At 42.1% G+C, this 27,617-nt stretch overlaps 1 protein-coding gene across 1 annotated transcript in view; it reads left to right on the top strand.

The window, feature by feature from the left end:
* The first annotated feature begins 5,186 nt into the window (after positions 1-5,186).
* Positions 5,187-27,617, top strand: part of rab7a (RAB7a, member RAS oncogene family) — a 43,652-nt gene continuing 21,221 nt past the window's right edge. Inside the window, exon 1 of the mRNA XM_068052168.1 lies at positions 5,187-5,324. The gene's annotated coding sequence lies outside the window, so the exon portion shown is untranslated. The remainder of the gene's footprint in view (positions 5,325-27,617) is intronic.

The raw sequence follows: 27,617 nt of genomic DNA on the forward strand, positions 1-27,617 counted from the left end.
GTCTCCCTCCCTTTTTGAATAAAGGAGTTACATTCGCTATTTTCCAATCTAATGGAACCGTCCCTGAATCTAGGGAATTTTGGAACATTAAATTAACGCATCAACTATCTCACTAGCCACTTCTTTTAATACCCGAGGATGAAGTCCATCAGGACCCGGGGACTTGTCAGCCCGCAGCTCCAACAACTTGCTCAGTACCACTTCCCTGGTGATTGTAATTTTCTTGAATTCCTCCCTCCCTTCCATTTCCTGACTTACAGCTAATTCTGGGATGTTACTTGTATCCTCAATAGTGAAGACCGATGCAAAATACCTGTTCAATTCATCTGCCATCTCCTTATTATCCATTATTAATTCCCCAGACTCACTTTCTATAGGACCGACACTCACTTTGTTAAATCTTTTCTTTTTAAAATATCTATAGAAACTCTTACTATCTGTCTTTATATTTCTAGCTAGCTTTCACTCGTATTCTAATTTTACCTTCTTTATCAATCTTTTAGTCATTCTTTGTTGTTTTTTATATTCTGTCCAATCTTCAGACCTGCCTCCCATCTTTGCGCAATTATAGACTTTTTCTTTAAGTTTGATACTATCTTTAACTGTTTTAGTTAACCACGGAAGTCTGCCACTGCATCTCTATTGACCTATCCCTTAACCTAATTTGCCAGTTTACTTTAGCTAGCTCTGCTTTCATGCCCTCATAATTGCTCTTATTTATCCAGAGATTATTACCTTTGAGGTTTTGCTTCTTAATTTGGCACCTAGTTCCTCATAATGACTATGCAGAACCTCTTTCTTTGTCCTGCCTATGTCATTGGTACCTACATGGACCATGAAGACTGGATCCTCCCCATCCCACTGTAAGTTTCTCTCCAGTCCTGAGCAGATGTACCGAACCCTGGCACCGGGCAGGTAACAGCCATCTGGACTCTCGCTCTTTGCTGCAGAGAACAGTGTCAATCCTCCTAACTATACTGACTACCAATCTTCCACATCTGATGATAACAAGATCAGGGAGAGTTGCGAAGTCTCCTGACAGGTTGAATCTATGAAGTCAGAGACTTGGGGGGGGTGGGGTGGGGGTGGAGATGGGTTAGTACATAAATAAAAAAGTGAATGTATGTAAATATATATTTGGATTAAGACTTGGGGGGAGATGGAGTATAAGGGTCTGAAAGGGTTAATCTTGAGACAGTGTAAAGATTACTGCCCACCATGATGATGTAAGAGATCATGTGGGAGAGACTCAAGAACAGTTACAGCGTAGATTTTGAAGGACTCACAGTCTCGTGTAGAGTGTAGAGAGTTGTTATGAAATAAATATTAATGTTTAAATACTATGGTCTCAGAACCTCTCTGGCTAGACTCTACACCGTGGCAGCATACAGAACCAAACATATAACGCCGACCGCTAGTCATGGGGTCATTCCAGGCTGCCAATAGGGTCATCAGTGACATTAGCCAATCGGTTGTGCACAGATGCATTAGGCAAGCCATGGATGCTTATCGGAGGAAAACATTTCATCTCATTCCCCACAAACATCCATCACCAGCACCAACAAGGCAGCATGAGTGGCTGGTGTTCCAAAGCTTGAATGATTCATAGATTGTGCACACATGACTCTACCTGCTCCCTTCATCAATGGCCATACACATTTCAGCAGGATAGGATCCCCTTGCTCTGTGCAGCTCATTCGTGATTTACTGCACCTCATTATTCAACAGTTCATTCCTTGTAGCTGCCATGATGGGACCAGCTTAAGGCAGCACTTGACCCAAGAAAGGAAGTCTTTGCATGGAACCTTGGATATGGGAAAACTCTCTCCTCCAAGGCTTGTGACATGAAAGCATTTTCCCATAAGGTTACCAACTCCAGTTAGGACCTAATCCTGGAGGTATCATCACATGACTGTCCCACCTCCAATCACCATGCCCCAGAAGCCCATCATTGTTCAATTGACACATCCATCCTCACGATGGTCCTGCCTTCTTACACCAACTGAAAAGCAAACAATCTCTCTTTTACCCAATTGGACGGTTTTTGACTGTCAGTCAAACAGCCCTTGCCCCACCTCCAATATTTTTATAACTAATAAACAAAATCTTTCAAAGAAAATGAAAAAAATATGTTTTTAATGCCCCAACATTGTTTTCTCCTAGGAGGCTGGAAGTAATGTCCAGGTAATTAATCTTTAATTCCTGGAGACTGCAGGAGTGTTGGTAAACCTGCTTTTACAACATAGAAAATAAGCACCAGTTTGATGACTGCTTTTATTAATCAGCAACATCACTATACACACCAGACCCCCCCTTCAATTTTATTTATTTACACTGGTAATGCCAGCATGTCATAGAATCATAGAAAGTTTACGGCATAGGAAGAGGCCACTTGGCCCATCGTGTCTGTGCCGGCCGAAAAACGATCCACCCATTCTAATCCCACCTTCCAGCATTTGCTCCGTAGCCCTGCAGATTACAGCACTTGAGGGGCATATCCAGACTCCTTTTATATGTGTTGAGGGTTTCTGCCTCAACTACCCTTTCAGGCAGTGAGTTCCAGACCCCCACCACCCTCTGGGTGAAAAAGCTTTTCCTCATCTCCCCTCTAATCTTTCTACCAATCACTCTAAATCTGTGCCCACTATTCACTGATCTCTCTGCTAAGGTGAATAGACCCTTCACCTCCACTCTATCCAAGGCCCTCAAAATTTTGTACATTTCAATCAGATCTCCCCTCAGCCTTCTCTATTCCAAGGAGAACAACCCCAGCCTATCCAATCTTTCCTCATAGCTGCATTTTTTACAGTCCTGGCAACATCCTTGTAAATCTCCTCTGTACCCTCACTAGTGCAATTACATCCTTTCTGTAATGAGGTGACCAGAACTGCACACAGTACTCAAGTTGTGGCCTAACCAATGAGTTATACAGTTCCAGCATATCCTCCCTGCTCTTATATTCTATACCTCAGCTAATAAAGGAAAGGATTCCATATGCCTTCTTAACCACCTTATCGACCTGTCCTGCTACCTTCAGGGATCTGTGGACATTCACTCCAAGATCCCTCACTTCCTCTACACTTCTCAGTATTTTCCCACCAATCATGTATTCCTTTGCCTTGTTTGACCTCCCCAAATGCATCACCTCACACTTCTCCAGGTTGAATTCCATTTGCCACTTTTCTGCCCATCTGACCAGACCATCAATATCTTCCTGCAGCCTACAGCTATCCTCCTCACAACCTACCACACAGCCAATTTTTGTGTCGTCTGCAAACTTCTTGATCATGCCCCCACATTTACATCCAAATCGTTAATATACACCACAAAAAGTAGGGGACCCAGTACTGAGCCCTGTGGAATGCCACTGGAAACAGCCCTCCAGTCGCTAAAACAGCCGTCAGCAATTACCCTTTGTTTCCTGCCACTGAGTCAATTTTGTATCCGCCTTGCTGCATTTCCCTGGATCCCATGGGATTTTATTTATTTTTTGTTACCTATCCCTAATTGCCCTCGAGAAGGTGGTGGTGAGCTGCCTTCTTGAACCTCTGCAGTCCATTTGGGGTAGGTACACCCACAGTGCTGTTAGGAAGGGAGTTCCAGGATTTTGACCCAGCAACGGTGAAGGAACAGCGATATAGTTCCAAGTCAGGATGGTGTGTGGCTTGGAGGGGAACTTGCAGGTGGTGGTGTTCCCATGCATCTGCTGCCCTTGTCCTTTTAGGTCCTTCCCTAAGGGCATTACTGAACCAGTTGGGTTTTTAACAACAATCCAGTAGTTTCATGGTTACCCTTGTTGACACTTGCTTTTTATTCCAATAATTTAATTTAAATTCTCTAGCTGTTGTGGTGGGATTTGAACTCTTGCCTCTGGATGAGTAATCTAGGTTCATGGATTACTAATCCATAACATTACCACTATACTACCATATCCCTCTCTACTTAACTTAAGCAAATGTAAAGTCATCCACTTTGGACCTAAGAAATAATGAGAAACTGTAGAGAAGAAAAGAGATTTGAGAGTCCAAGGATATAAATGACTGAAAGCTAATAGGCAGCTCGCAAAAGCTATTAAAGAGGCTATTGGAATGTTCGTCGCCTCTCACATGAGGTTACGTGGCTGTGGGGGGTGGTTGGAGAGAGGGAGAAGCATCTAGTCACAATCCTCCAGCCATCATGCAGTTTGGGCCAGGTTTGATAGACCAGTTGATCTTTTCATCCCCATCAACTTTGTATGTTTCATAACCAAGCATTACTACATTGAAGGTGCTATGTAAATGCAAGTTATTTATTTTTTTGATTTTAAAGATACAGCACTGAAACAGGCCCTTCGGCCTACCGAGTCTGTGCCGACCAAGAACCACCCATTTATACTAACCCTACAGTAATCCCATATTACCTACCACCTACCTACACTAGGGGCAATTTACAATGGCCAATTTACTTATCACCTGCAAGTCTTTGGCGGTGGGAGGAAACCGGAGCACCCGGCGAAAATCCACGCGGTCACAGGGAGAACTTGCAAACTCCACACAGGCAGTACCCAGAATTGAACTCGGATCCCTGGAGCTGTGAGGCTGCGGTGCTACCTTCTGCGCCACTGTGCCGCCCATAAGATTGATTTGAGTGAGTCTCTCTGAGAAGGTGTGTGTGTTTGTGTGGACACTGAGTGAGCTCAGGATTGGGTACTGCTGTGATGCTCCTGTGGTTGAATAGCCTGTGCCGGCTCATATATGGACAAGATCTACCACCACCACCTTCTCTAGGGCAAGATGGGATGGGTAACAAATGCTGGCTTTACCAGCGACGCTCACATCTCATCAAAGAATAAAAAAGATGGATGAATTTCCAGATGGTACAAGAGGTCCATGGAAAGGTATACCAGTACCAGTAAGGAATTGCAGAGGAGTGGGTGGGGAGGGAAATCTCCCTCCATCTCCCCTTCCACCTTTCCCCCACCTGACCCCCTCACCCACTTTGTCCCCATCAACTCCCCACTATCCCCCGCCTTCCTACTGCCCCCCCCCCACCTCCTCCCGATATGAGCCCCATCCTGAATAGAGCACTATGGAGCAACCGGGCGCTAGGACCCCACAGTGCCAGCCAGTTTCCTACCCGGAAGTTGTTTGGTGAGACGAACAAGGGGCGGGGGTTTGCGCGTGACGTCACGCGCAGTGACGTTTTCGGACGGGTCGGTGACGCAGTCTCCGGGTGATAAGCGACGAGTCGGAGTCGCAGCTTCGACAGCGAGAGGAAGGCAGGCGGATCGCGGTGACAGCAGCAGCAGCCAGGAACTCAGCACCCTTATCTCCCCCCCGTCTCAGGTGAGTCTCCGACCGGAGGGAGATGAGGAGGAAGCCGTCCCGCCCTCCCTCCCTCGGGTGGAGGGGAAGCGCCCTGTGGGTGACGGGGCGAGCGGGAGACGGCGGAAGGCCTGGGCCCACCCAACGGCTGCGCTCCCCGGGGCCCTTGGCAACGGGCCGTGCGTGACAGGAGCTCGCCCTGTCCCGGAGCCCGGGGGACAGCCGCATCTGCTTCTCGGTGGGGAGCTGGTTCTCCCTCCTTTCTGATCATTCGAGGCAAAAAAAAAACCCGTCAGATATTACCCAATGGCGTGATGCAAGCGATGCATTTGCTGCAAATCTCTACACTGGGTTCTGTTTTGCAGCATTGACTTCAGTTCTTGTTTTAACCATGACTTCGCCTAGTGGGAAATGTTTTGTGTGATCTATCGCTGCAGTTCTCTCTCTAGGCCTTTTGTATTTTGGTTTGAGGTTTATGTAATGTTATGGATGTTTGTCTTGCTACTTGAAGCATTTGAGCTGCCTCTTGTTTTGTTTAAACAGGTTTTTGTACTTTTTTTTTTAAAGAGATTTGTAGGCCCTTTTGCTTGTTTATACTCTAGGTATAATTTGTATCTGATCAGTTGCTGTTGCCCAGTTTTTTTTTAAAAGGCTTGATCAGGAAGTTTTTATGGTGACAGGATGGTGAAATTTGATTTAATTAAATGCTTATCAAATTGCAGTTTTTTTTTAAAGAATTGAACCATAGAAGAATTATACCACAGGCTATTCAGCCAGCACAGACACAATGGGCTGAAGTGTCTAGCTGCCCAGTCTAAATTCACTTTCTAGCATCTAGTCCTTGCAGGTTACAGCACTTTAAGTCTATGTCCTGGTACCTTTTTTTTTCAAAATGAGTTGAGGGTTTTTGCCTCCACCACTGTTCCTGGCAGTGAATTCTGGGCAACTGCCACCCTCTGGAAAAGATTTTCCTCATGTCCCATCTATTCCTTCTACTGATCACCTTAAATCTGTGCCCCCTGGTAACTGACTTCTCTGCTAGGGGAAACTGGTCCTTCCTGTCTACTCTATCTAGGCCCCTCAATTTTGTACATCTCAATTAAGTCACCTCTGTCCTAAGCAAAATGACCCTAGCTGATCCAATCTTTGCTCATAGCTGTAACTTTCAAGCCCTGGCAATGTTCTTGTAAATCTATGTTGACTTCTGTTGTAACATGTGTCTTGTAACCTAGTTATCTTAACTTTTGTCACTAATTCAGTCCTGGTATAGTTGTCCTGTTATTTGCTAGCTGTCACTTTGTGGTTTTGATCTCTGCCTTTTTTCTGGATCTTGACTGACTGGCTTTGTATACAGGCTAGGTGATTGGCAGCTAAATGAACCAACTGGAATCTGCATTTTGGTCAGATGGGATGCATGTTGCAACTTTTCCCCAATTGGAAAGATTGGGGGTGGTTCCTGTGTAACTAAGATTGTAGTGCTGCTTGGCTGTCTGAGACCTGCTCGTGATTCTTTCAGCTGATGAAACACATGACTTGTCATTAGTCTCTGAATAGCAGGACTTGAACACTGGATTCATATATGTATTGGATAAGTTTAAGAGTATTTCATTGTGGCATGAGTTTTTTTTTGATACCACAGGCTGATTAAATAGCATGCTGTTAACTTTTTAATGGTAAGATTACTGATCTGCTTTTGGTTGGGCTCTTTATTCCTATTTCTAACTTGTGTCTTTAAAGAATACTTAACAATTACAATTGCTTGTATGTAAAAGAAATGGAGCAATCCAGAATCGGGTGGTTTGAAGGGTGTGTGCATTATGATTGGGTTATCACTTCTCTTGTCTTCCTGAGAGGACTGTAATGTGAGGAGATTGAGTAGAATGGACTATATTCTTGTTTAGAAGAATGAGGTGTTCTCATTGAAACATATTCTTAGAGGGCTTGGCAGGGTAGATACTATACCTGACTCTCTAGTCTAGAACTAGGGAGTATTAAGACTGAGAAATTTCTTCCTCAAAGGGTTCTGACTTTTTTTTTGAGCTTTCAGTCCTGAGGTACAGAATTCCAATCACTAATCTGACATGAAGGGATACAAGGATAGGGGAGGAAAGTGGGATTGGTCATCCATGATATTGAATGACTGGCTTGAGGGGCTGAATGGCTGCCTCTTGTGCTATGTTCATGAAGTAAATGGCTGGAGTATAGAATTCTGGTTTATGCTAATGAGGATTTATCCTTAAGTAATTTAAGGGCAGAGTGCTGTTTGTGAATTACTAGCAAATTTGTTATGTGGCATTAATGTCATTGGATTCCAGTGAAGTGAAATACAGTAATGTTGGGAGCAGCTGCAGGTGAGAATTTTAAGTGGTGTTAAGTGATGCCAGGACTTCAACACAATCACTCACTTAAGTACCCAGTGTGATTCAGCTGAGCAGTAATGAACTGTTCTGTGTAGAACTGACTTCAGATCTTTATTTTCTTGAAGTGTGGCAACCAGGCTGATTATGGCTGAGAGGTATTGGATGTTTCACTTCCTGGAACTTGTGTTCTTCCTCTTGCTCACTGCCTATCCACAGCAGTGTGGGGGTGCGAATAGTAACTTTGCACAGTGGGGATTGAAACATCTTTGTTACTGCATGATTCTGCCAAGCCAGCTGAAGCGCAATTCCAAAAGTTGTTTTGCTGGTGGATTGCCTTTAGTCTGTTCCCACAATGGCTGTTGTGGAGAGGCAGTGTCAGTCAAATAGTCAGGGATGGGCTGCACATTCAATGTGAATAATTCAAATATTCTAGTTTGATGCCACAGTTTAAAAGCAATAATGGATGTCACATGGAATTCCTGTCCTTGGCTTTGGGATATGTTGGTGACTTGGTTATACACTATCATATTTCAGCATGTACTTTACAAAGTTTTTGTAGTTAAATCTTGTAACCTGCACTGGCAAGTTCTAAATCATATTTTTAAAATTTTAGGGTTGCTCTCGTCTGCCTTTGACTATGGTAGCACACTTGTCTTAGTCCATGGGCCATGGTCTGCATCTCCATGTGTTCCACTGGTTGTAGAGGTATTTGTCTTTTGGATGAGATGCTAAACTGAGGCCCACTCTGCTGTTGAGTGGATGTTAAAGATCTCATGGCACTATTTGTAGAGCAGAGGAAGATTTTTAAATCCCTTAAGCACCAAAATCCTTTCAAAAGTTTCATTGGTTGTGAAGTACCTTGGGACATCCTGAGGTCATGAAAGCTATTTTATAAATACAAGCTGGTCTTCAAGGCATGCATTCCAGGGTGCAAGGTTTTTGGAAATTTTGAAGTAAATGTTTTTAATGTTTTGATCAATTGTTAACCATCAGGTGTGAATGCCCCTCCCACTTTTTTTTTCCAAAATATACTTTATTCATAAAAATCTGTAAAAATTACATTGCCAAACAGTTTCCAAACAGCACCAAAAAATACAAACATTGCAAGGGAGATCAGTTTCCTTCAATACTGTCATGAGTTTCTTCCCAACCCTTCCGTTTCTCAATTGTCATGTCAATTACAGTTTTACATTTACAGCAATTCAGAATATTAACGATACAGTTCGAGGGGTTTCCCATGGATCCAGCCCCTCAGTTCAGCTTGGTGGGGGAACCTTACACTGTGGTCTTTCCCCATTGAGCCTTTGCTGCGGCTGCCCCAAGCTTTAGTGCGTCCCTCAGCACGTAGTCCTGGACCTTGGAATGTGCCAGTCTGCAACATTCGGTGGTGGACAACTCTTTGCGCTGGAAGACCAGCAAGTTTCGGGCAGACCAAAGGGCGTCTTTCACCGAATTGATAGTCCTCCAGCAGCAGTTGATGTTTGTCTCGGTGTGCGTCCCTGGGAACAGCCCGTAGAGCACAGACTCCTGTGTTAGAGCTGCTTGGGATGAACCTTGACAAAAACCACTGCATCTCTTTCCACACCTGCTTTGCAAAGGCACATTCCAGGAGGAGGTGGGCGACCGTCTCTTCCCCACCACAGCCAACGCGGGGGAATGCCCCTCCCACATGTTCATCAAAAGTCAGGTAGCATCATGGTGTCATTACAAAACACCTATGCCTTCTAAACATGGCAGAGTCCCTCCACCTCTTGAATGTGCTGACTTACTGGGTCCCAGTTCCACAAGTGCCAATTTGCTTTCCGTTCAAGTGGTCATGAACATAAATGGTGAATTTCAGCATTTGTGGGAATTCCAATGGTTTGTTTCTGCACTAACTTTACTTGCACAAGTTGCTACAGCGTGTGGGAGTCTGAACAGTATCTGCCATCAGTATGCATTGACTTGGCATCTTTGTGTTTGAGATGCTGATGAGATTCCCTTAACTATTTGCCAGCATATTTTTTGTCTTGAATTTCTAAATGCTGGGACTTTCCAGATGGATTATCTATTCCTGTGTTCTTGTAGAATTACATGTTTTATAACTGCAATTTGCATTTGTACACTATGCTTCCAGATGGTTCACAAAACTAATGCATATTTTGCTTTTGAACTTGTCTGGGAGAGTGGCCTTGCTCCATACCAGCATAAAATGCCCCCTTTACAGGAAGTTAATGTGAATTAACTGAGTTTGAAATGGTTTGCAAAAATAGCACCAATTATAATGCTTCTGCATTTTAGTATTGAGCTTGCTAAAACTAGGGGGAAATTGAGAACCCTGCATTGAAGCTGTTTGGGATTGCCTGTAGCAAGTACAGACACATCCCTGCACTTGTATATTCAGTCAGGTGTTGCTGTGAGACAATGCAGTTCATCAGACATGTTAGGCTAAAGGACACATTTCAGGTGCTGCCCAAAGACGTGTTGCTGCAGAGTGCACACTTTCCAGAAAGTCAGCTGGTCTCTGGCAATTTGATATCCAGTTTTTTCACTTAATAGGCAGCTATAGTTTTTTAAAGAACCCCATTGTATATGTAAGCACTTTCCACTTGTAATAGCCCTCTGGGCAAACATACACCCTTAACTGGACCATCTGTAAGATTAAATGGTTTTATCTATCCTATTGTATATAGAGCCTGGTCAGACACACACTCCTTCAGTTTTATTCATTCATGGGATGTGGATGTCACTGGCTGGGCCAGCATTTATTGTCTATCCCTAATTGAGGTGCTGGTGAGCTGCTGCCTTGAACTGCTGCAGACCATGTAGGGTAATTACACCAACTGTGCTGTTGGGAAGAGTTCCAGGATTTTGACCCAGCTACAGTGAAAGAACTGTGATCTAGTTCCAAGTCAGGATAGTGTTTTGGAGGAGAACTTGCAGGTGGTGGTGGTCCCATGCATCTGCTATCCTTCTAGGTAGAAGAGGTCATGAGTTTGGAAGGTGCTGTCAAAGGAGCCTTGGTTCAAGTTTTGTAGCAGTCAAGTTCTATTAGATGGCAACAATATGGGTCCTTTTGGGTTACTCTATGGTGAAATTACCAGTGACTGGGTAAAGGCTCTTGGATGGTGGTGGGAGGCCACAGCAAACTATAATGACATGATTCATTTTGAGGCAGTATAAACCAAAGGGGTCCTAAGAACAGACATGATTCTGCAAAGGTAGCAGGGCAAGTTGATTGTGCCATTTGAAAAAAAAGTGCTCTTGGAAAAAGTGCGGAGTACAAAAGCAAGTAAGCAACCCAGTTTATAAATCTCTGGCCTCAGCAAGAGTATTGTGTACAATTCTGGGCAGCACAGGAAACATGAGATCTTGGAGGGTGTAGAGGAGCATTGCAGAATCTTACCTGGAATTAGGGACTTAAACATATAGACAAGGGAAGCTTGGGGTTGTTTTCCTTGGTGAAAAGATTAATGGGCTATTTAAGAGGTGATTATGAAGGATTTGAAAAATAAGAAACTGTTTCCACTTGCAGGAGGATCAGTAACCAAAGGAGATGAATATAATTGACAAGAGCCAGAAGGGAGATGAGTTTAACTGAGCTGGAATGTGTTGTCTGAAAGGACAGTGGAAGCAGATTAAATCCCTTTCAAAGGGAATTGAGTATGTTTGGTAATGTCTATGGATATATTGCAGGGCTGTTTGGTTGGGGAGGGCAGTGGTGGGAAGAATGGATGAGTGATGATTCTTGGAGCTGGCACAAGGGACCAAATGGCCATCTGTTCTGATTCTGTAAAGCTCACTAACAGAGGCTTAGAATGGAGTGCTGCACCTTTTAAAGGAATTGTCTCGGACTAGACAACGCTGGTCTTTTGGCTAATGCTGTTGCCATCAAGTCAGCAGTGTGGGATGAGCTGGGTTTAAGGTACATGGTCCTAATCACAGATGGATCTGATTAGGGCAAGATGAGTTTGAAGCTTAATTACTTGGAGGGGTGAGTACCATCTATTGTGGATAATTGTAGCCTGTTAGTGTTCAGTATTTCAAGCATTGAGCATTCCTGTTGTGCCAGCTTGTTGCCAGTTGCATTGATTGTGATAAATAGAAAGGAAAATCCACTAGCAGGTTGCCTTGAACTGTTATGCTTTTTTTAAAAAATTGTGAAGTATGAATTTGGCTGGGCAACATGGCTTTATGTATCTAAAATTAGACTTTAGGCTTGAAAGCTACAAGCTCTGCTTTAGAGCAGATGGGGAATTTCTTTTGCTATAAGGTAATTTTCTTTTATGGCTGAAAAGGTTTTTTTTAACATCTGCAAATTGGTCATTGAGATGTATCACTACAGCTACCTTAAAGATCACCTCACATGCCTTGCCCTACTGCTACTAAAAACCTTGTCATCTCTGAACACCCTCCCATACTGGTCTCCTATCTATAAACTCCAGTTTGTGTAGAATGTGTCCACATAATCTTCTTGCCTATCTCCCTTGCTGCAGCCTCCTTTGCATCTTTTTTTTGTCATGTAGTTTTTCAAATTCCCCTATTGCCTTCTCCCCAATTCTGTCTGCTTGCACTTAGTATTCCATCTCTGGTATACTGTTCTCCCCCTCTTTTTTTTTTTTCCCCCTTCCCCTCCTATCATTGGTTTGCAATCTTGCCCACCACATTTGAATTGCCTATCAAACTTCTTTTGTCCTGTAACATATATCCACTTAAACAAAAAAAAAAGTCTGCTTAAAATGTATCTAACAGTACCTGTTTACCTTTTGCTTTCAGTTTGATCCCAGCTGTAAAGTGTATTGATTTTTGCTACACTAAAATTTAGTCAGGTGAGGTAATATAAATTGAGTGAAATTGTGGCTTGTCTCAAAACAGATCACGAGGTTCCAATTGGATGAAATTGGTTCCTGTGAGCTGCTTGGACTAAATTTTGTAACTTGAGTTTTTTTTAAAAATCTAGCTGGTTAACTTGCAGTTGTTTGAGTGCAGCAAGTTAATAGAATTCAAACCCGCCACTGGTATAACCTGTTAATCCTGGAACATAAATTGACATCTTCTCCCGAGAAACTGAAATTTGAAGCCAGAATACTGTAAAATGGACAGATTAGTGCTGACTTGACAGACCAAATACTTGAGGCCCTTAACAAAGTCACAAATGACATCCTATGTGATGAGTAAACTCTCCCTCCTCTGTTTTGATCTGTCTGCTGCATATGATGGGTTGACCACATCATTCTCCAATGCTTCCCATTGTCCAGCTGTCTGGGACTTTTTAAATAAAAGCAAAATACTTTGCTGGAAATACTCGGGTCTGGCAGCATCTGTGGAGAGAAACAGTTAACATTTCAGATCTGTGACCTTTTTCTGCATGGCTGGTTTCATTCTTTATCTAATCATGACCAGAGAATCACCTGTCATGGCTTCTTTCCTGCTCTCTTGCCTGAGGTGTCCCCAAGGATCTATCCTTGACTGCCTCATTTATCAGTCACTTTCTACATGTACTGACACTCAGCTTGTCACCACCCCTCTCAACCCCTCCACTCAATTCAGACTGTTTAACATCCAGTACTAGGTGAGCAGGAATTCTTCCAATTAAATATTGGAGGGACTGCTTAGCCTTGATGCACACTGTTCCTTTTGATATCCACTAAGGCTGAACCAAACTTTGCAATCTTAGTGATGGCAGAGATGTGGTTGGAACTCATCTTGGGGTCATATGTCACCAAGACTACCCTTTTCCACCTCTAACATTGCTTGACCCTGCCTTGCTGAAACCTTCCATGCTTTGTTGCCTATAGTCTTGACCTATTCTAAACTTCTGGTCAGTCTCCCATTTTGTACCCCTAAACTTAGTCATTCAAAACTCTGCCTGTGTCCTAACCAAGTCCTGTTGACCCATCACCCTTGTCATTGCTGACCTATCCTGGTTAAGCAATGCCTCAATGTCCGTTCTCTCCCTTGTCTTCAAATCCCTATCTCCTCTCCAGCCCCATAACCCTCAGATCTGCACTCTTATTCTGGCCTCTTGCACATTCCCTTTTTAATCTCACTACCATTGGCTATACCTCAGCTGCCAAAGCCTTGAACTCTGAACATCTTGCTCCTTTTTTAAGACAATGCTTAAAACATACTTTTGGTCATCTGCCCTTTCTCATGAGGGTCAGTGTCTGATTTTGCTTAAAATGTCAGTGCTTCACAGGAGTAATTATTGAAGATGCTATATAAATACAAGTTGAGTCCATCGGGTACTGAACCTTTGTCTCCTCCTTCTGATCTTGCTATGTTACAACTATGTTTGCTTTCCCTAGTTTAGACAACTTTCAATCCCAGTAATACTCGTGTCCTATTGCGCACCTCCCTATTTTATGGACCAACTGCACATATAGCTTGCCATCAACCATTGCTAAAATGTTGCTTCCATTGCATCTATTATTGTAGTCTCATTTTTAAAGAAATCCAGTAAATTAGTTGGGGAAAATCCTAATACCATTGACTCTTGCCCTACAATATCTATATAAATTTTGTTTACCCCCTTTCAAGGTGCTTTCTATTTCTTTACCAACAGTAGATGGCAAGTTTCTACTCCAGTTCCCTGGGTTATCTTCCTTCCTCTTCGTGCATGCCAATTTTAGCAATAAAATAGCTGGACATTTAAATGAATTCACCTCTTTGACTGCAGAATATGTTTTACCTTTTGGCATTAGATTTTGGTCCTAGCAGCCATTGTGTATACAATACACGTGATTATGTTTGTCAACTGCCATCGATGTTTTGAATTTCAAACAAGTTTGTAATCTCCTGATGAACTGGTCCTAAATGGGACAGACTCCATTAGATAGCACATTCTGGAGGCACTATGCTCTGACTGCTAATGTTAAAACTTTTTGTAGCAATTTTCTTGGATGTTAACCCTCCCATGCAGTTAAACATCAGAAGCTTCATCTAGTTGAGGTGCTAGGGCTCCACCTGGAGGAAATAGTGACTTGCTGAGGGAGGTAGAATATTGGAGTAGGAGCTTGTTTCATAAGTTGATTGTGCTCTGACCTGAGTCAGAACATTTGAGTTCAAGCCCCACTCCAAGAGACTTCACATAATCTAAGATGACTCCCAGTGCTGCACTGGTGGTGTTGTGTCTCCAATGAGCTGCTAAACAGGAGGTGCTCTGCCCACTCAGGTGGATTTAAAATATTCTATGGCACAATTTTGAAGCTCAAAGAAATTCTGTTTGGTGCCCTAGTTGATTTTCACTGACACCATAAAACAGGATCTGGTCATTCCCACATTGCTATTTATGGGAGCTTACTGTGTGCAAGTTGGCTGCTGTTTTTTACATTTACAATAGTGACTACACTTAAAGCACTTCATTGGCTGTAAAGTGCTTTCAGTAGTTTTCAGGTCATGAAAGGTTGCATATAAATGCATGTTCATTAACACTGAGCATCATAACTGGGGAAGTAAACCAGCTATTTGACAAGGTGGAGGGGGAGAAATTACAACCAGGCTTAAAATGTCCTTGCCCCTCACTCTTAAATCAGAGGCAGGAGCCAGAGTTGAATTCTCAATCTCCTGACAGCAAAAATTGTCCAACTGCTATAAAGCTGCAGCAGCCCTTCTGTCCTCCAGGGTTGACTGTGTCTCTAAGAATGGAATATAGTACCTAATAATTGGCACCAACTAATCAGTTTGAAATACAAACATACAGCTCTACATATACCTGCACCTTTGCCCAAGAAAACACAAGTAGTATTACTACATTAAAGTTGTATAAACACTTGTTTGAGGATTGACAGATTTGGTGTCATTAGGATTAAAATTAAATTTTAATCTTAATCTCCACTGGCAGTGTAGAGAGATCTGACTAAGTGTCACTGCAAAGTAATTTTTTTTCACCTGTCCAGACTGCTTTGGTCAGTTTAAGGAGTGTATGTGTTTCTTTGGGCAGAGCCTGGCACATGGGATGTAGAGGACTGAAGCACATGGGCATTTGTCTGCCAATGGTTACCATTGGCAGTCAGGTAGAGGCCTGCTACCTGACGGGACCTGACATGTTTGGGTTAGGCCCATCTTCTGGGGCCAGCTTTCAGGCTCTGGTCAAGTCGGGCCAGACACAGTAAGTGCTCTGCTGGTAAGTATTGGAATTTTTAAAAAAGAAACTTAACTGAGCTGGGAGTCTGGGATGAAACTGAGTCTGTGCAGTGAGTGACTGTCACTATGACGTCGTCGTGCATGCACGGAAGGTAAGTAAGGGGATGGTCAGGTCGAGTAGTGGCAGGGTTGGGCTCAGGGCAAAATCGGAGGGGGTCGGGTCCGCTGTAGTTTGTCGGTTCTTTTTCTGGACCTTAAGCAGGCCTGTACAGCATGGGGTGTTATTGGTAAACAGAAGATAAGGGAAGCCCAACAGTTACCCTGGCTGGAGATTCTTTCCTTTAGGAGGGTGGCAAGAGCAGATTGGGGATGGAATGGGAGGGGTGAATGAAATGAAGTGTGGCAAAATGAGAATTTTGGGCCAATTATTTGATGCAACTTGTTCAAAAGCTGTTGTGAAAATGAAAATTCACTAGATCTGAATGGGAAAAAGTTTTAGAAAAGCTGTCAGGTCAAAGTCTATACAATCAACGCTGATGTATTTACGAGTCTATACCCTGGAGTTTCTGCAGTCTAACTCTAAAGGGCATGCCACCACAAACTTTGACTCTAGGAAGGAGCTGTTATAATGCTATGAAACTTGAATCCTAAACAAGAACTTTGTCATGGAACAAATTTGGTAGTTAGGAAGCTGCTTGATTTAGATTCAAATCATAACAGGCAGATTTCAAAGTTTGCTTAATGAGCCCATCAGATGTAAACCTACATTTTCATGACAGAAAATGAAAGTTATTGGCAACCACAGCCTTGTGACTATAAACCAGTTAAGGCCAGACTTTGGACAATTTGTACTTATTCCTAAGCCTGCTTTCACACATGGACAGATTTATGCAGCCTCTTCCAGAGTAAGTTTTGATAGCCTTTGAAAGATAACTAGAAATTCTATTTCAGTACTCTTGCAATGAAGATACCAATTTGATTACAAATGTTTTGCAGGTCTTTGCTAGTATAAACATTAAAATGAAAGAGGTCATCTGAAGTGTTTTACAGCACTTCAAGATCCATTAGCTTGTTTTCAGATTATCCTAAACATGTAAAGCTGTCTCCCTTCCATCTGTTAATCCCAAATACAAGGGTATATAATCTTCCATTTCAGATTAATCCTGCTTCTGTAACTTTCTGTTTCATGATGTGTCTCTCGTTCCTGAATATCTAATATTCAGGTGCTGGCTGGCACTTGTCCCCTGAGCACTGACTACAAAATTGCATATTACAACCAAGGCAGGAGTAATGCACTTTAATTCAGTCCCACTACTCTACAAGTTATAGCATATTAAACTTTCCCACCTACTGGAAAGTAGCCAAACTGAACACTTTGTCCCCCCAAAATAAAGCACACCAAACCAGCTTTCAACAACAAAGCTAACTTGCTTACGAATTAGTTTATTAATGAGAACTCAAAGGATTCTTAAACTTATTCTTCCTAACCCTCATGCACACATTCAAAAATGTTAACCAATTTTAAAAGGATGTTCTGGGTTACAGCTTACTCTTAGGGATAATAAAGTAATTAGGTTGTCACATTCTGGTAGAATAGTTCCAGGTCAGTGTTGTCCCAAATGGTCAGATGCCATTCAGTCTCCAGGTGAGGTTGATGGGTGGCATTCATAACACTTAGTCTGCAGCAGATGTCTCTGATCTTTCAGCAAAGGGAGTAGCAACAGGTCTACATGTTTTGAAATAGCAGTTTAGCACTAGAAGCTTTCATGATCTCTCAAACATAAGCAACAGGAATCACTCCGGAGGTGCAGATTCCTCAGACTGGAGGCAATAGGAATCTGCTTCCTTTAGAAATGCAGGGCTTCCTCTCAGCCAAGCAGTCTTCCTCCACAGAAGCAACAACTTTTTTTTTTTCCCCTGGGTCTCTTCCTCCCTCCAGGCAGACCACAACCTCAAACATAGGATTTCTCTTTACCTCCCTTGCAAACTTTTTCAAGGAGGGGTCTGGTTATCTGGGATGCAAAAAAACAGCCCCAGCCAGTTTGTTTTGCCTCCTGCCTATCCAGCTTACTGGTATCCACAATGCAAAAATGAAACTAACAATCACATCTGACCTGTCATTTTTCCCTTGCTGCTGTTTGGAACTGATATCTTGCAGTCTGTCCCACTCTGTTCTAACACCAAGTTTCAGCATTCCATGTTCACAGAATCCTTTTTCACTTGTGGGATGTGGGCATCACTGGCTAGGGCAGCATTTATTGCCCATCCCTAATTGTCCTTCAGAGGGTAGTTGAGTCAGCCACATTTGTGGGTCTGGAGTCATGTAGGCCAGACCAGGTAAGGACAGCAGATTTCCTTCCATAAAGGACACTCGTGAACCAGATGGGTTTTTGACAATTAACAATAGTTTCATGACTAGTTTTAATTCCAGATTTATTAATTGAATTCAAACCATCTGCTGTAGTGGGATTCAAACCCATGTCCCCAGAGCATTAGCCTGGGCTCAGGATTACTAGTCCAGTGACAGCACTACACTGCCTCCCCATCAGTCTGGCTTTTAAAAGTACACCATTCTAAACTTTCAAAAACAACTCTTGACAATGTGTCTTGCTTTCATGGCACACACAACCTCTAGGCCAGTTTGAATTAGTTGGCTGCACCATGCTATTATTGGGTCAAAGCCTGCAGTACTGCTGTCTTGACTCAAATGTTTCATTTTACAAGGATGAGATGGGTGCCTTGGGCACAACTGATGCAAACATGCTCTTTTCAGAAAAGAAAATTCTCTTGTCAGTGAAGGTGCTCTTGTATAATCAGATTCCAGTTAGTGTAGGTATTCCCCTACCAGTAATGAGTCATGGTATCACATGTCAGCCTGCTGTGCATCTTTGGAAGAGTAGTTCATGTGTATATGGTATGCATCTAGCCTCATGTCATATGTCTTGTCAAATTTTGTTCCATAATACTGTGAAGTACCTTGATCTAAAGTGCTGTACAAATGGAAGTTAAGGTGTGTATAGTTTGTGGTTTTTTTTCCTGTTTACTTTGTCTACATTTTTCTTTTGCTCATGAGGTAGAAATATAGATGATTAAAGCTTAAGTATTGACTCTTCCTCAGTTCCTTCAGTTGTCCTAATGTGACTAAGATTTATCTTGGTGTCCACTTTAACTGTTTTAGAACCATCTTGCTAAAACATGTAGGTCAGGAACTATTGATTTTAGCTGGAGGTGGAGAGTAATGTATCAAAGTTTGCTGATACAAAAGTAGGTGAAAAAGTAAGCTCTGGGAGGATTGCTGCAAAGTCAGGTTGAGTGAGTGGGCAACAAGATGGCAAATGGAGTATAATGTAGGGAAGTGGGAGGTTATTTTGATCCAAAGAATAGTGTAAAAGAAATTTTAAAGGGGGTGAAACCTCTGTTCAAATAGACTTGGGTGTGCTTGTACAAGGAATGCAGAATGTTGGCACACAGGTATAGGAAGACAAATGGCATGTTGGCCTTTATTGTAAGGGTTGATGTACAGGAATGAAGTCTTGCTACAGTTGTCAAGGGTTTTGGTGAGACTACATCTGGAGTACTGTATGCAATTTGGTCTCTACATTTAAAGGATATACTTGAATTGGAGGTGGTAATGAAGGTTCACTAAATTCCCTCCCCTATGGTAGGTCCAATTTACTCAGCCTGTGTTTTTCATTGAGAATGAGGAGTGATCTCAAACTAGATTCTGGAGGAGCTAGATAGGGTAGACTGTTTCCACTGGTCAGGAATCTAAAACATGGACAGTCTCGGAATAAGGGGCCAATTATTTAGGACTGAGAAATTCTTTCACTCAAAAGATTGAATCTTTGGAATTCTCTACCCCAGAGGGTTGTGGATGCTCCATTGTTGAGTACATTTAAGGCTGGGATAGACCTTTGGTCTCCAGGGGGTGGAGAAGAGAAATTGAGGGATATGGAGAGCAGGCAGGAAAGTGGAGTTGAAGCCTGAGATCAGCCATGATCATTTGAATGGCAAGCAGGCTCAATGGGCCATAGTCTATTCCTATTTCTTGTATTATCCTACAGGGACAAGCCTGATTGGAATTTAAAGATACTGGGACTTTATTTATTTAGATGCTAACTACTTTGTACTAGCTCAAATTAGCAGGCACATAATATTCATAAGATTTTGTACTCTAACACAATCGGCAGTTTCCACTGCCATTCTACATTCATCTGGCATAATTAATGGTGAGGCTTTTGGGCGTACAAACTCAGCAAATGCCTTCAGGCTTCCAATTTTGCTGAAGATCCAATCTCCATGGATGAACTGATTATCACTGGCATAAATACCATTCTTATATGGGTATTGGCAATACTAGCATTTATTGACCATCTTGAGTCTAAGGTTGTCACTACTGATTTGAAGCACAGTAGTCAGTAGTGAAAGTGCTCCCACAATGCTATTGGGTGGTCAGTCAAAATCCTGGAACTATGAAGGAATGGCAATCTATCTTGGGGTTGAGACTTGGAGGTCGTAGTAATCCTGGGCACCAAATGCTATTGAGCTTGGGTGCTCTTAAAGATTATTGCACTTGTGTAGCATGACTGAATTGTCACTTGGCACCATGTCTGGATGTTTAGGTCTTGCTGTGTGGGCATGGACAATTATCTGAGGAATTGTGAATGGAGCTGGGCACTGCAATTGCAAAGTAGCCCTAGTTCTGATGTGGATGGAAGGTTATTGAAGCAACTGAAAATAGTTGGGCTGTGAACACTGTCTTGAGGAATTTGTGTCGGAATTACACTCTGGCTAGGATTGTCCTTTTTTTTTTTTATTCGGGTGGCTGGTATACAACCAGGCCTGTGCTAACTGGGCCATTAAATGAAGCCTCTCTCCTGCCAGCCAGGAGAAGTTTTCTTTGTGGAGATCCTGAGTCATGAGAAACCAGCTGGATTCAATTTCCAAACTAATCAACCTCATAGTATCTTCAGTGTCTGATTAATGCATCTGCTCACCTCTGCCTCCTGTAGCATCTTTGAACAGCATTTAAAGCAATGAACATGGTTCACTGGTTGCTAATGTGTTAACATTTGACTGAATGAAGATTTTTAATTCTGCAAAGAATAAAACCAGCAGGTTATGAAATTGAAATTTGCTATCCATAATGGAACCAGCTTCATGTTCCATTGCAACATTTATCTCCTATCTCCAACAGCTTTAATATGCTCTTATGGCTTTCAGTAGACTTGACTAGCTTGTGTCCTTGTAAAGGAAGAGCACTTGGAATAAAAGATGTATTGTGGAACAGTACCAAAACTTGAATTTTAAGCTACACTTGAGTATACTGCAATTTTCTACTTGAGCTGCTACTTTCATGGTTGACTTGTAATGTCATATAGTTCTGGGTCAAGGTAGCTGGTTAGACTGAGCTAGTTTAAGGCAATGGACTTAACAACTGATCCTATCCTGGTTTCAAACACCAATATATTAATAGAAATTACAGAAAGCAAAAGGAGGCAATTCAGCCTGTTTCACCTCTGGGGTCTTCTGATCCCATATCCCTCAATTTTTCCATAACTTTTTAAAATTCTTTCAAATGGGATGGGAGGGTTGTTAGTTTGGATTTTTTTTTTAAAAAGCTGAATAACCAGACTGTGTGAAATGGTGGGTTTTTTCAGAATGCATGATTGTAGACAGTGGTGTTCCAAGGGTTGGTTCAAGAGCAACTGCTCTTGAAATAAATGACTAAGGTTGGAATTTTAAGGGAAGAATTTCCAAACTTGGTGTGGCAAACAGGATACTGTTATGACCAGGTGAGAAAGATGTCTAGGAGTCTTTCACCCTTCACCTGGTCTTGTATCAGGAGTTAATTTTTAGTGTTTTGAGCTCCTCCCCTTAGTGATTTTTTTTTTTATAATTGGAAAGCCATGAACAAGGAATGAACACAACCACGTTCAGGTTTAAAGTGAAATGTATTTAACTTTTAATTGTTAACACCTATGGATACATGCTATGCCCTACACTAGTATGCAAATAGACAAGAGCAGAAGAGGTACTGTACTTTGAGCACACTGTACTCTCTTTTGTAGAGTCTTTTTGTTGGGGCCCAGTATTCTTAAATCTTCACTGCAGGAGACTTTTTTTTCTCTCTCCTGGGGTTCATGTGTTTTCAATGGATCTTCAGGTCTGAGATGGAGCAGACAGATGTTTTCAGTCCAGGAGCAGAGATTTGTGTTTTAAAACTCCAAGTTCAAATTCAAAAAAACTCCAACTGCCAGTTAGTCATGTGACTAAACTGGACTGACTACATCTGTATTGGGGAGCAGGGACTGGTTCCTTTGTTCTAACACTCTCTGCTAGTATGCCAAAAAACCCTTTCTGGTGAGGGGCCTGCCAATTCCTTGTGATAGGCCCTCTTCCCAGTAATTTTTTTTTAATGTTCATGTGGTGAAATTAAGTCATTCTTGGCAGGTGGGGGCCTGTATGACAATACCAATTGTTGTAACAGGACATAGGCTAGCAGAATGGGCAGAGAAGCAGCAGATGGAATTTTAATGCATTTTGGCAGCAGGGATTGGGAGAAGCTAGTTTTAAAGTGTGCAGGAACAAAAGGGACCTGGGGGTGCATGTGCATAATCTGAGGGTGGCAGGACACTGGTTAACAAAGCATATGGGATCTTTAGTTTCATAAATGGAGGCATAGAGTACTAAAGCAGGGAAGTTATGGACCTTTTTTATAAAGCTCTTGTTTAGCTACAACTAGAGTATTAATCCTGTTCTAGTCCCACACCTCAGGAAGGATATGAGGGTCCTTGAGAGGGTGCAGAGGAGATCTACAAGAATGGTTCCAGGGATGGAGGATTTTAGTTACAAGGTTAGGTTGGTGAAGCTGGGGTGCTCCTTGAAGCAAAGGAGATTGAGGGGAAATCTACAATCCATTCAAGATTGACCTGTTTTTAAAAAAAAAAAAAGTGCAAGGTCTAGAGGACACAGATTTAAGGTCTTCAGTAAGATGCAAGAAACTTTTCACAAAGGACATTGTAATGACCTGCCTATGAGGGTGGTGGAGGCAGACAATTTAATTATTTCAAACAAATTGGATGGGCACTTGAGAAACTTGTAAGGCTATGGAGGTAGAGCTGGGGTATGGGTCTGACAAGATTATTCTGGAGAGCCAGTATGGAGTCAGTGGACCAAATAGCTGCCTGTGCCATGCTGACTCTCAACTAAAATTAACATCATTGCATGTACTGCAAAAAAGGCCATTTGGCCCATCAAAGCTGTATTGCCATTGCTTCCATAGAAGCATTCAATGAAAAATTGAATTTACATAACAGACTGAAGGCATTTCAAAGCTCTTCACAACCAATAAATTGTTTTTCTTACCTACATGATTACCTTTAAATGAATCAATTTGCACACCAAAGTCAAATAGTCAATCTGTTTTGGTGGGGTAAATATGGAAGTTCACTGTTTTTCAAATGTACAATAAATCCCTTGCATCCACCTGAACAAGTACCAGGATGTCATCTGAAGGACTAGCTTTCTCAGTACTGTATTTTGTATATTAAAGTCTTGACTTTGACCCTCTAACTCGCTCTGTAGGATTCTAGTGAATCTCTGCTGCACATTTCTCATTGCTTTTGTATCTATTCTACAGTACCATTACCACTGTTTGCTGACCTACATTACCTACTAGTACAGTAATGCCTTGTTTGTTCACTATCATGAAGGTGCTTCCTTTTTTTGAAGATTTAAGATTGAAAATGCTTTTCATTTGTAAGACAGATGCCTGAATTTAGTCTTTTTAAAAGGTAGTAGAAGGACACTTTGGATTTTTAAAGCATTACTAGAAGAGACCATGAAGGGCTGAATAAACATTGAGCCTTGCTGGCTATTGGAGTTTAGAGAAGTTACATGTCCTATCTCTAATCCCCAAGAACTCTGCAATCCTCTAACTTTGGCTTCTGGTCCATCCTCTACTCCCTTCATACCATCATTAAGTGTCCTCAGCTGTTGTAAGCCTGAAGCTCTGGAATTCTCTACCTAAACTTCTATACCTTTTGCTTAATCCCCTTACAACCTACCTCTTTGACCAAGTTTTTGGTCACCTTTCCTAATGTTTCCTGGCTGTCAAATTTTGCTCAAATCTGCTCCTGTAAAGTGGCTTGGGACACTTTACTATGTTCAGGGCACTATATAAAAGTTGTTGCTCAGAACTGCAGGTTCACTAAGCTATGTGCTTTACCTCCCAGTTTTCATATCTAATGGCACAGAAGGAGGCCAATTGGATTGCTCTACAGAGCTAGCATAGACTCTTCCCTTTCCCTGGCTCTATCCCCATAGCCCTGTATGCTTATCAAGTCTGTCTAGTTTCCTTTTGAAATCTTTCATCTAGGTGGGAGAAAGTGAGTTCCAGGTTACTACCACTCGGTTTATTAAAAACAATTCCTTCTGTCCCCAGCATCTCTTGCCTAAAACTTTTAAATGTGCTCCCTAGTTCTTGTGCCAACAGCTAATGAATAGCTTTACTTGTCCTCTGAGGACAGGAGTAAAGTGTTGCTGCTGTTTAGAGCCTTAGTGGGACTGCACCTGGAGTATTGTGTACAGTTTTGGTCTTGGGATATACATCATGGGGGGAGTGCAATAAAAGTTCCAGGCTGATCCCTGATGACCAGATTCTCCTATGAGGAGACTGGGCTTCTATCCTACAGTTCAGAAGAATGAGGTGATCTCATTGAAGCAAACAAAAGTCTTGCATGGCTTGACAAGGTAGATGTAAAAAGGATGCTTTCCCTGGCAGGGGTGTTTAGATCCAGGGGGCACAGTCTCCAAATAAGAGGTGGGCCATTTAGGATTGAGATGAGTAATTTCTTCACTCAGGGTGGTGCATCTTTGGAAGTCTCAGCTGTGGAGGTTCAATCTCACTGTTCAAGACAGTGATATGTTTTTAAAAACATATTGAGGGATCTGGAATAGTGCAGGAGAATAGTGTTTAGGTAGATCAGCATGATCTGGTTGGCTGAGCAGGCTCAAGGGGCCAAATGGCCTATTCCTGCACCTATTTCCTATGTTCCAACTTTTCCAACCTAACCTTTTTAGCTAAAATCCCTCAACCCTGGTACTATTGTAAATCCTCAAGGACCTTTCAAATCCTTAAGTGTAGTGACCAGAACTGAATGCAACACCCTAGTTGTGGTCTAACCAGTATTGTACTAAAAAGCCACTAGATTTATGGCTTTGACCAATTTTTTTGTTTGCCTGAGCATGGGGAATAGTATCTTGGCTCAGGTTATATTTGAATCAGAAGATTGAGTAAGTACCACTCCAGAGAATTCATAATCTAGGCCATAGGCATTTCAGTAGAAAACTCTTGTGCAAATAATACAGAAATTAACTCCATGTGTATATTTACCTAGCATCTGCCACCAGTGCAAAATTTGCAGTTTGTCAAGTTTTTGGAATTCTAGCATGGGTGTCACGCAGAACAGTTTAAGGCAACTTGTAGGTTTGTTCTCTCCAGCAGCTGAGCAGCACTTTGACCTGAGTGAGTCAACATTCTCGGCCAAAACCTCCTGCAGCTTTCCATCTGGAACAAATTTTGGATGCTGGTTACTTCTGACCTTGGAATGGTGGCAGTTAGAATTTTTAGGAGGACTGAGATGGGTGAAATGGGCAGATGGAATTTAATATTTAAGTGTGAAGTGAAATTTTAGACAGAGGGTCACAATAAATTAGTGTAGTATTGAGACATAGGGGGTTCATTTATAATTGTGGCAGGACAAGTTGTTGAAGTGTAAAGGATCCTTTTTCTAATAGACTACAAATGAAGTTATACTGAAACTTTAGATCGTACTCTACCTAAGCCTAACCATTGTACAATTCTGGACATTTTGAGCATTTCTAGGGTGCAGAGGAGATTTACCTGAATGGTACCATGAATTGAGAAACTAGCCTGATCAGTCTTAAATTCTCTCCCTGACAACACATTTTGTCATTATTCCAGAAATCTTTCAAACTATCTTCCCTCTGGGAAGAGAACTTGCCATTGGAGGTTTAATTTGCTTACTGCCTCAGCTGCATGAATATACGGCTTGGTAAAGCAGAAGTCGAACCTTGTTTATCTTGTCCTTGCTATCTTTAGCATGTTTTGAGTCAGGCAGAGGGATGTTTTTCAGTTGATTTATGAAGCAGAGCCATATCAAAGGTTTATGCAACTTGTATCAAAACAAAGAGCAGGGAATTAATTGAACATTGGAAACTTCTGGTCTTTTTCATATTAAAATAAGCCTGTCTGGTTTAGAATTCACTCATCCAAGTCTGCCCTGAAAAGATAACACACCTGGAGGCTGAGATTACTGTATTAGTACAGTCACTGGTCCCTAGATCCCACTAGAGCATAACTAGTTACTGGGCAGAAGTACACTTGTCATTTGTGGCAGGGCAGAGAGGGGGTGCACAAGGGGTTGGAAATGCAGGGTGCTTTGTTGCAACTAGTGATTCTGACCCTGGCCTTGAGGAATATCTCTAGTACACTGAATTTTGTAACTGCTACCTATTTTAATATCTGTCATGGGTCAATAGTCTAGTACAACTAGTGTAGAGAACTGTAATCACATCAATCATGCAAAAAGCTGTTGGAATTCCCCTTGAATGCAGGGTGTGTATACAGGAAGGCACTGCCATCAATGTATTTAACAAAAAAAAGTTACCAGTTATCAGATTTGAGGTTGCTACTGCCAGTATCACTTAAATGTCTCCAGTCTAGTGTATTGCAGTCAGATAGTGGAGACCAGGTGTCCATCTAATGAGTTAGCTTGATCATATTGGGGCAGCAGTTAGGTTCTTGCAGTTACCAATAAAGCTTGAAGGGGATGGAGAAGAATCAACCAGTGACACCTGGAATATTGATGTAAGTTAGGATTGTCGAAGATTTTTGGAGAGGAGGAAGACTAAGTTTCAGCAAACTACCTTTTTAATCTTTTTTAAAAAACCCTCTTGTGCTCCCCTCGCCTGTCTCCAGAACTCAATTTATATACTTTCCTAGTTTGTTCCTGATGAGGCAGTGCAGTGGTTAGCACCTCAGCCTCAGCACTCCAGCGACCCAAGTTCAGTTCTGAATACTGCTGGTAGAGTTTACAAGTTCTCTGTGACTGGGTTTCTGCCAGGTGTTCCAGTTTCCTCCCACAGCCAAAGACTTGCAGGTTGATGGGGCAATTTCCAATGGCCAATTTACCTTTGTCTAGGTAGGTGGTAGGAGAATGGTGGGGATGTGGTAGGGAATATGGGGTTAATGTAGTATTCGTATAAATGGGTGGTTGGTCAGCACTGACTCAGTGGGCTGAAGGGCCTGTTTCAGTGCTGTATATGACTCTAAGGCAATAGAGGGGAAAAACTTGATAAATGGGATCAAAAGCTTTATGGAAGAATGGGCTAGTTGGACTGAATGGCCTCATCCCTACTGTTCCTAGTCAACTCTTTCCATGCCAGGCTGGCTTTCACCCTCAATCATATTTTGGCCAAAAATAAAGACTAGGTGGCCATCTTCCAGTCAGCTACTTGAATAGTCATCATACAACAGAGGTGGAAGGTGTACACTTTTCTAGTCCCACCTTCTCTGCAGGTCACAATATAATGTTTACCCAGTTACTGATGTGGTCAATCATATACTCCTTTATCCAAATGAAATACACCAACCCGGTTTCCTTAAACAACAAAAGTTAATCAAGACGTGTAGTAATGAAGCAACAGACTGAAATATGAAAGTGCCCTTAATTTCCTACACACTCTTGAAAAAATTTTCTTCAGGGGTCTCTTACAAAGGCAGAATACTTGCTAATTCTTGAAGAAAGATGTGGAAAGAAGTCAGTTGCCTTTTTTGGGTCTGGCATCCAGGTATATGGAGTCT

This window comes from Heterodontus francisci, chromosome 19, assembly GCF_036365525.1.
Source record: "Heterodontus francisci isolate sHetFra1 chromosome 19, sHetFra1.hap1, whole genome shotgun sequence".
Lineage (NCBI taxonomy): Eukaryota > Metazoa > Chordata > Chondrichthyes > Heterodontiformes > Heterodontidae > Heterodontus > Heterodontus francisci.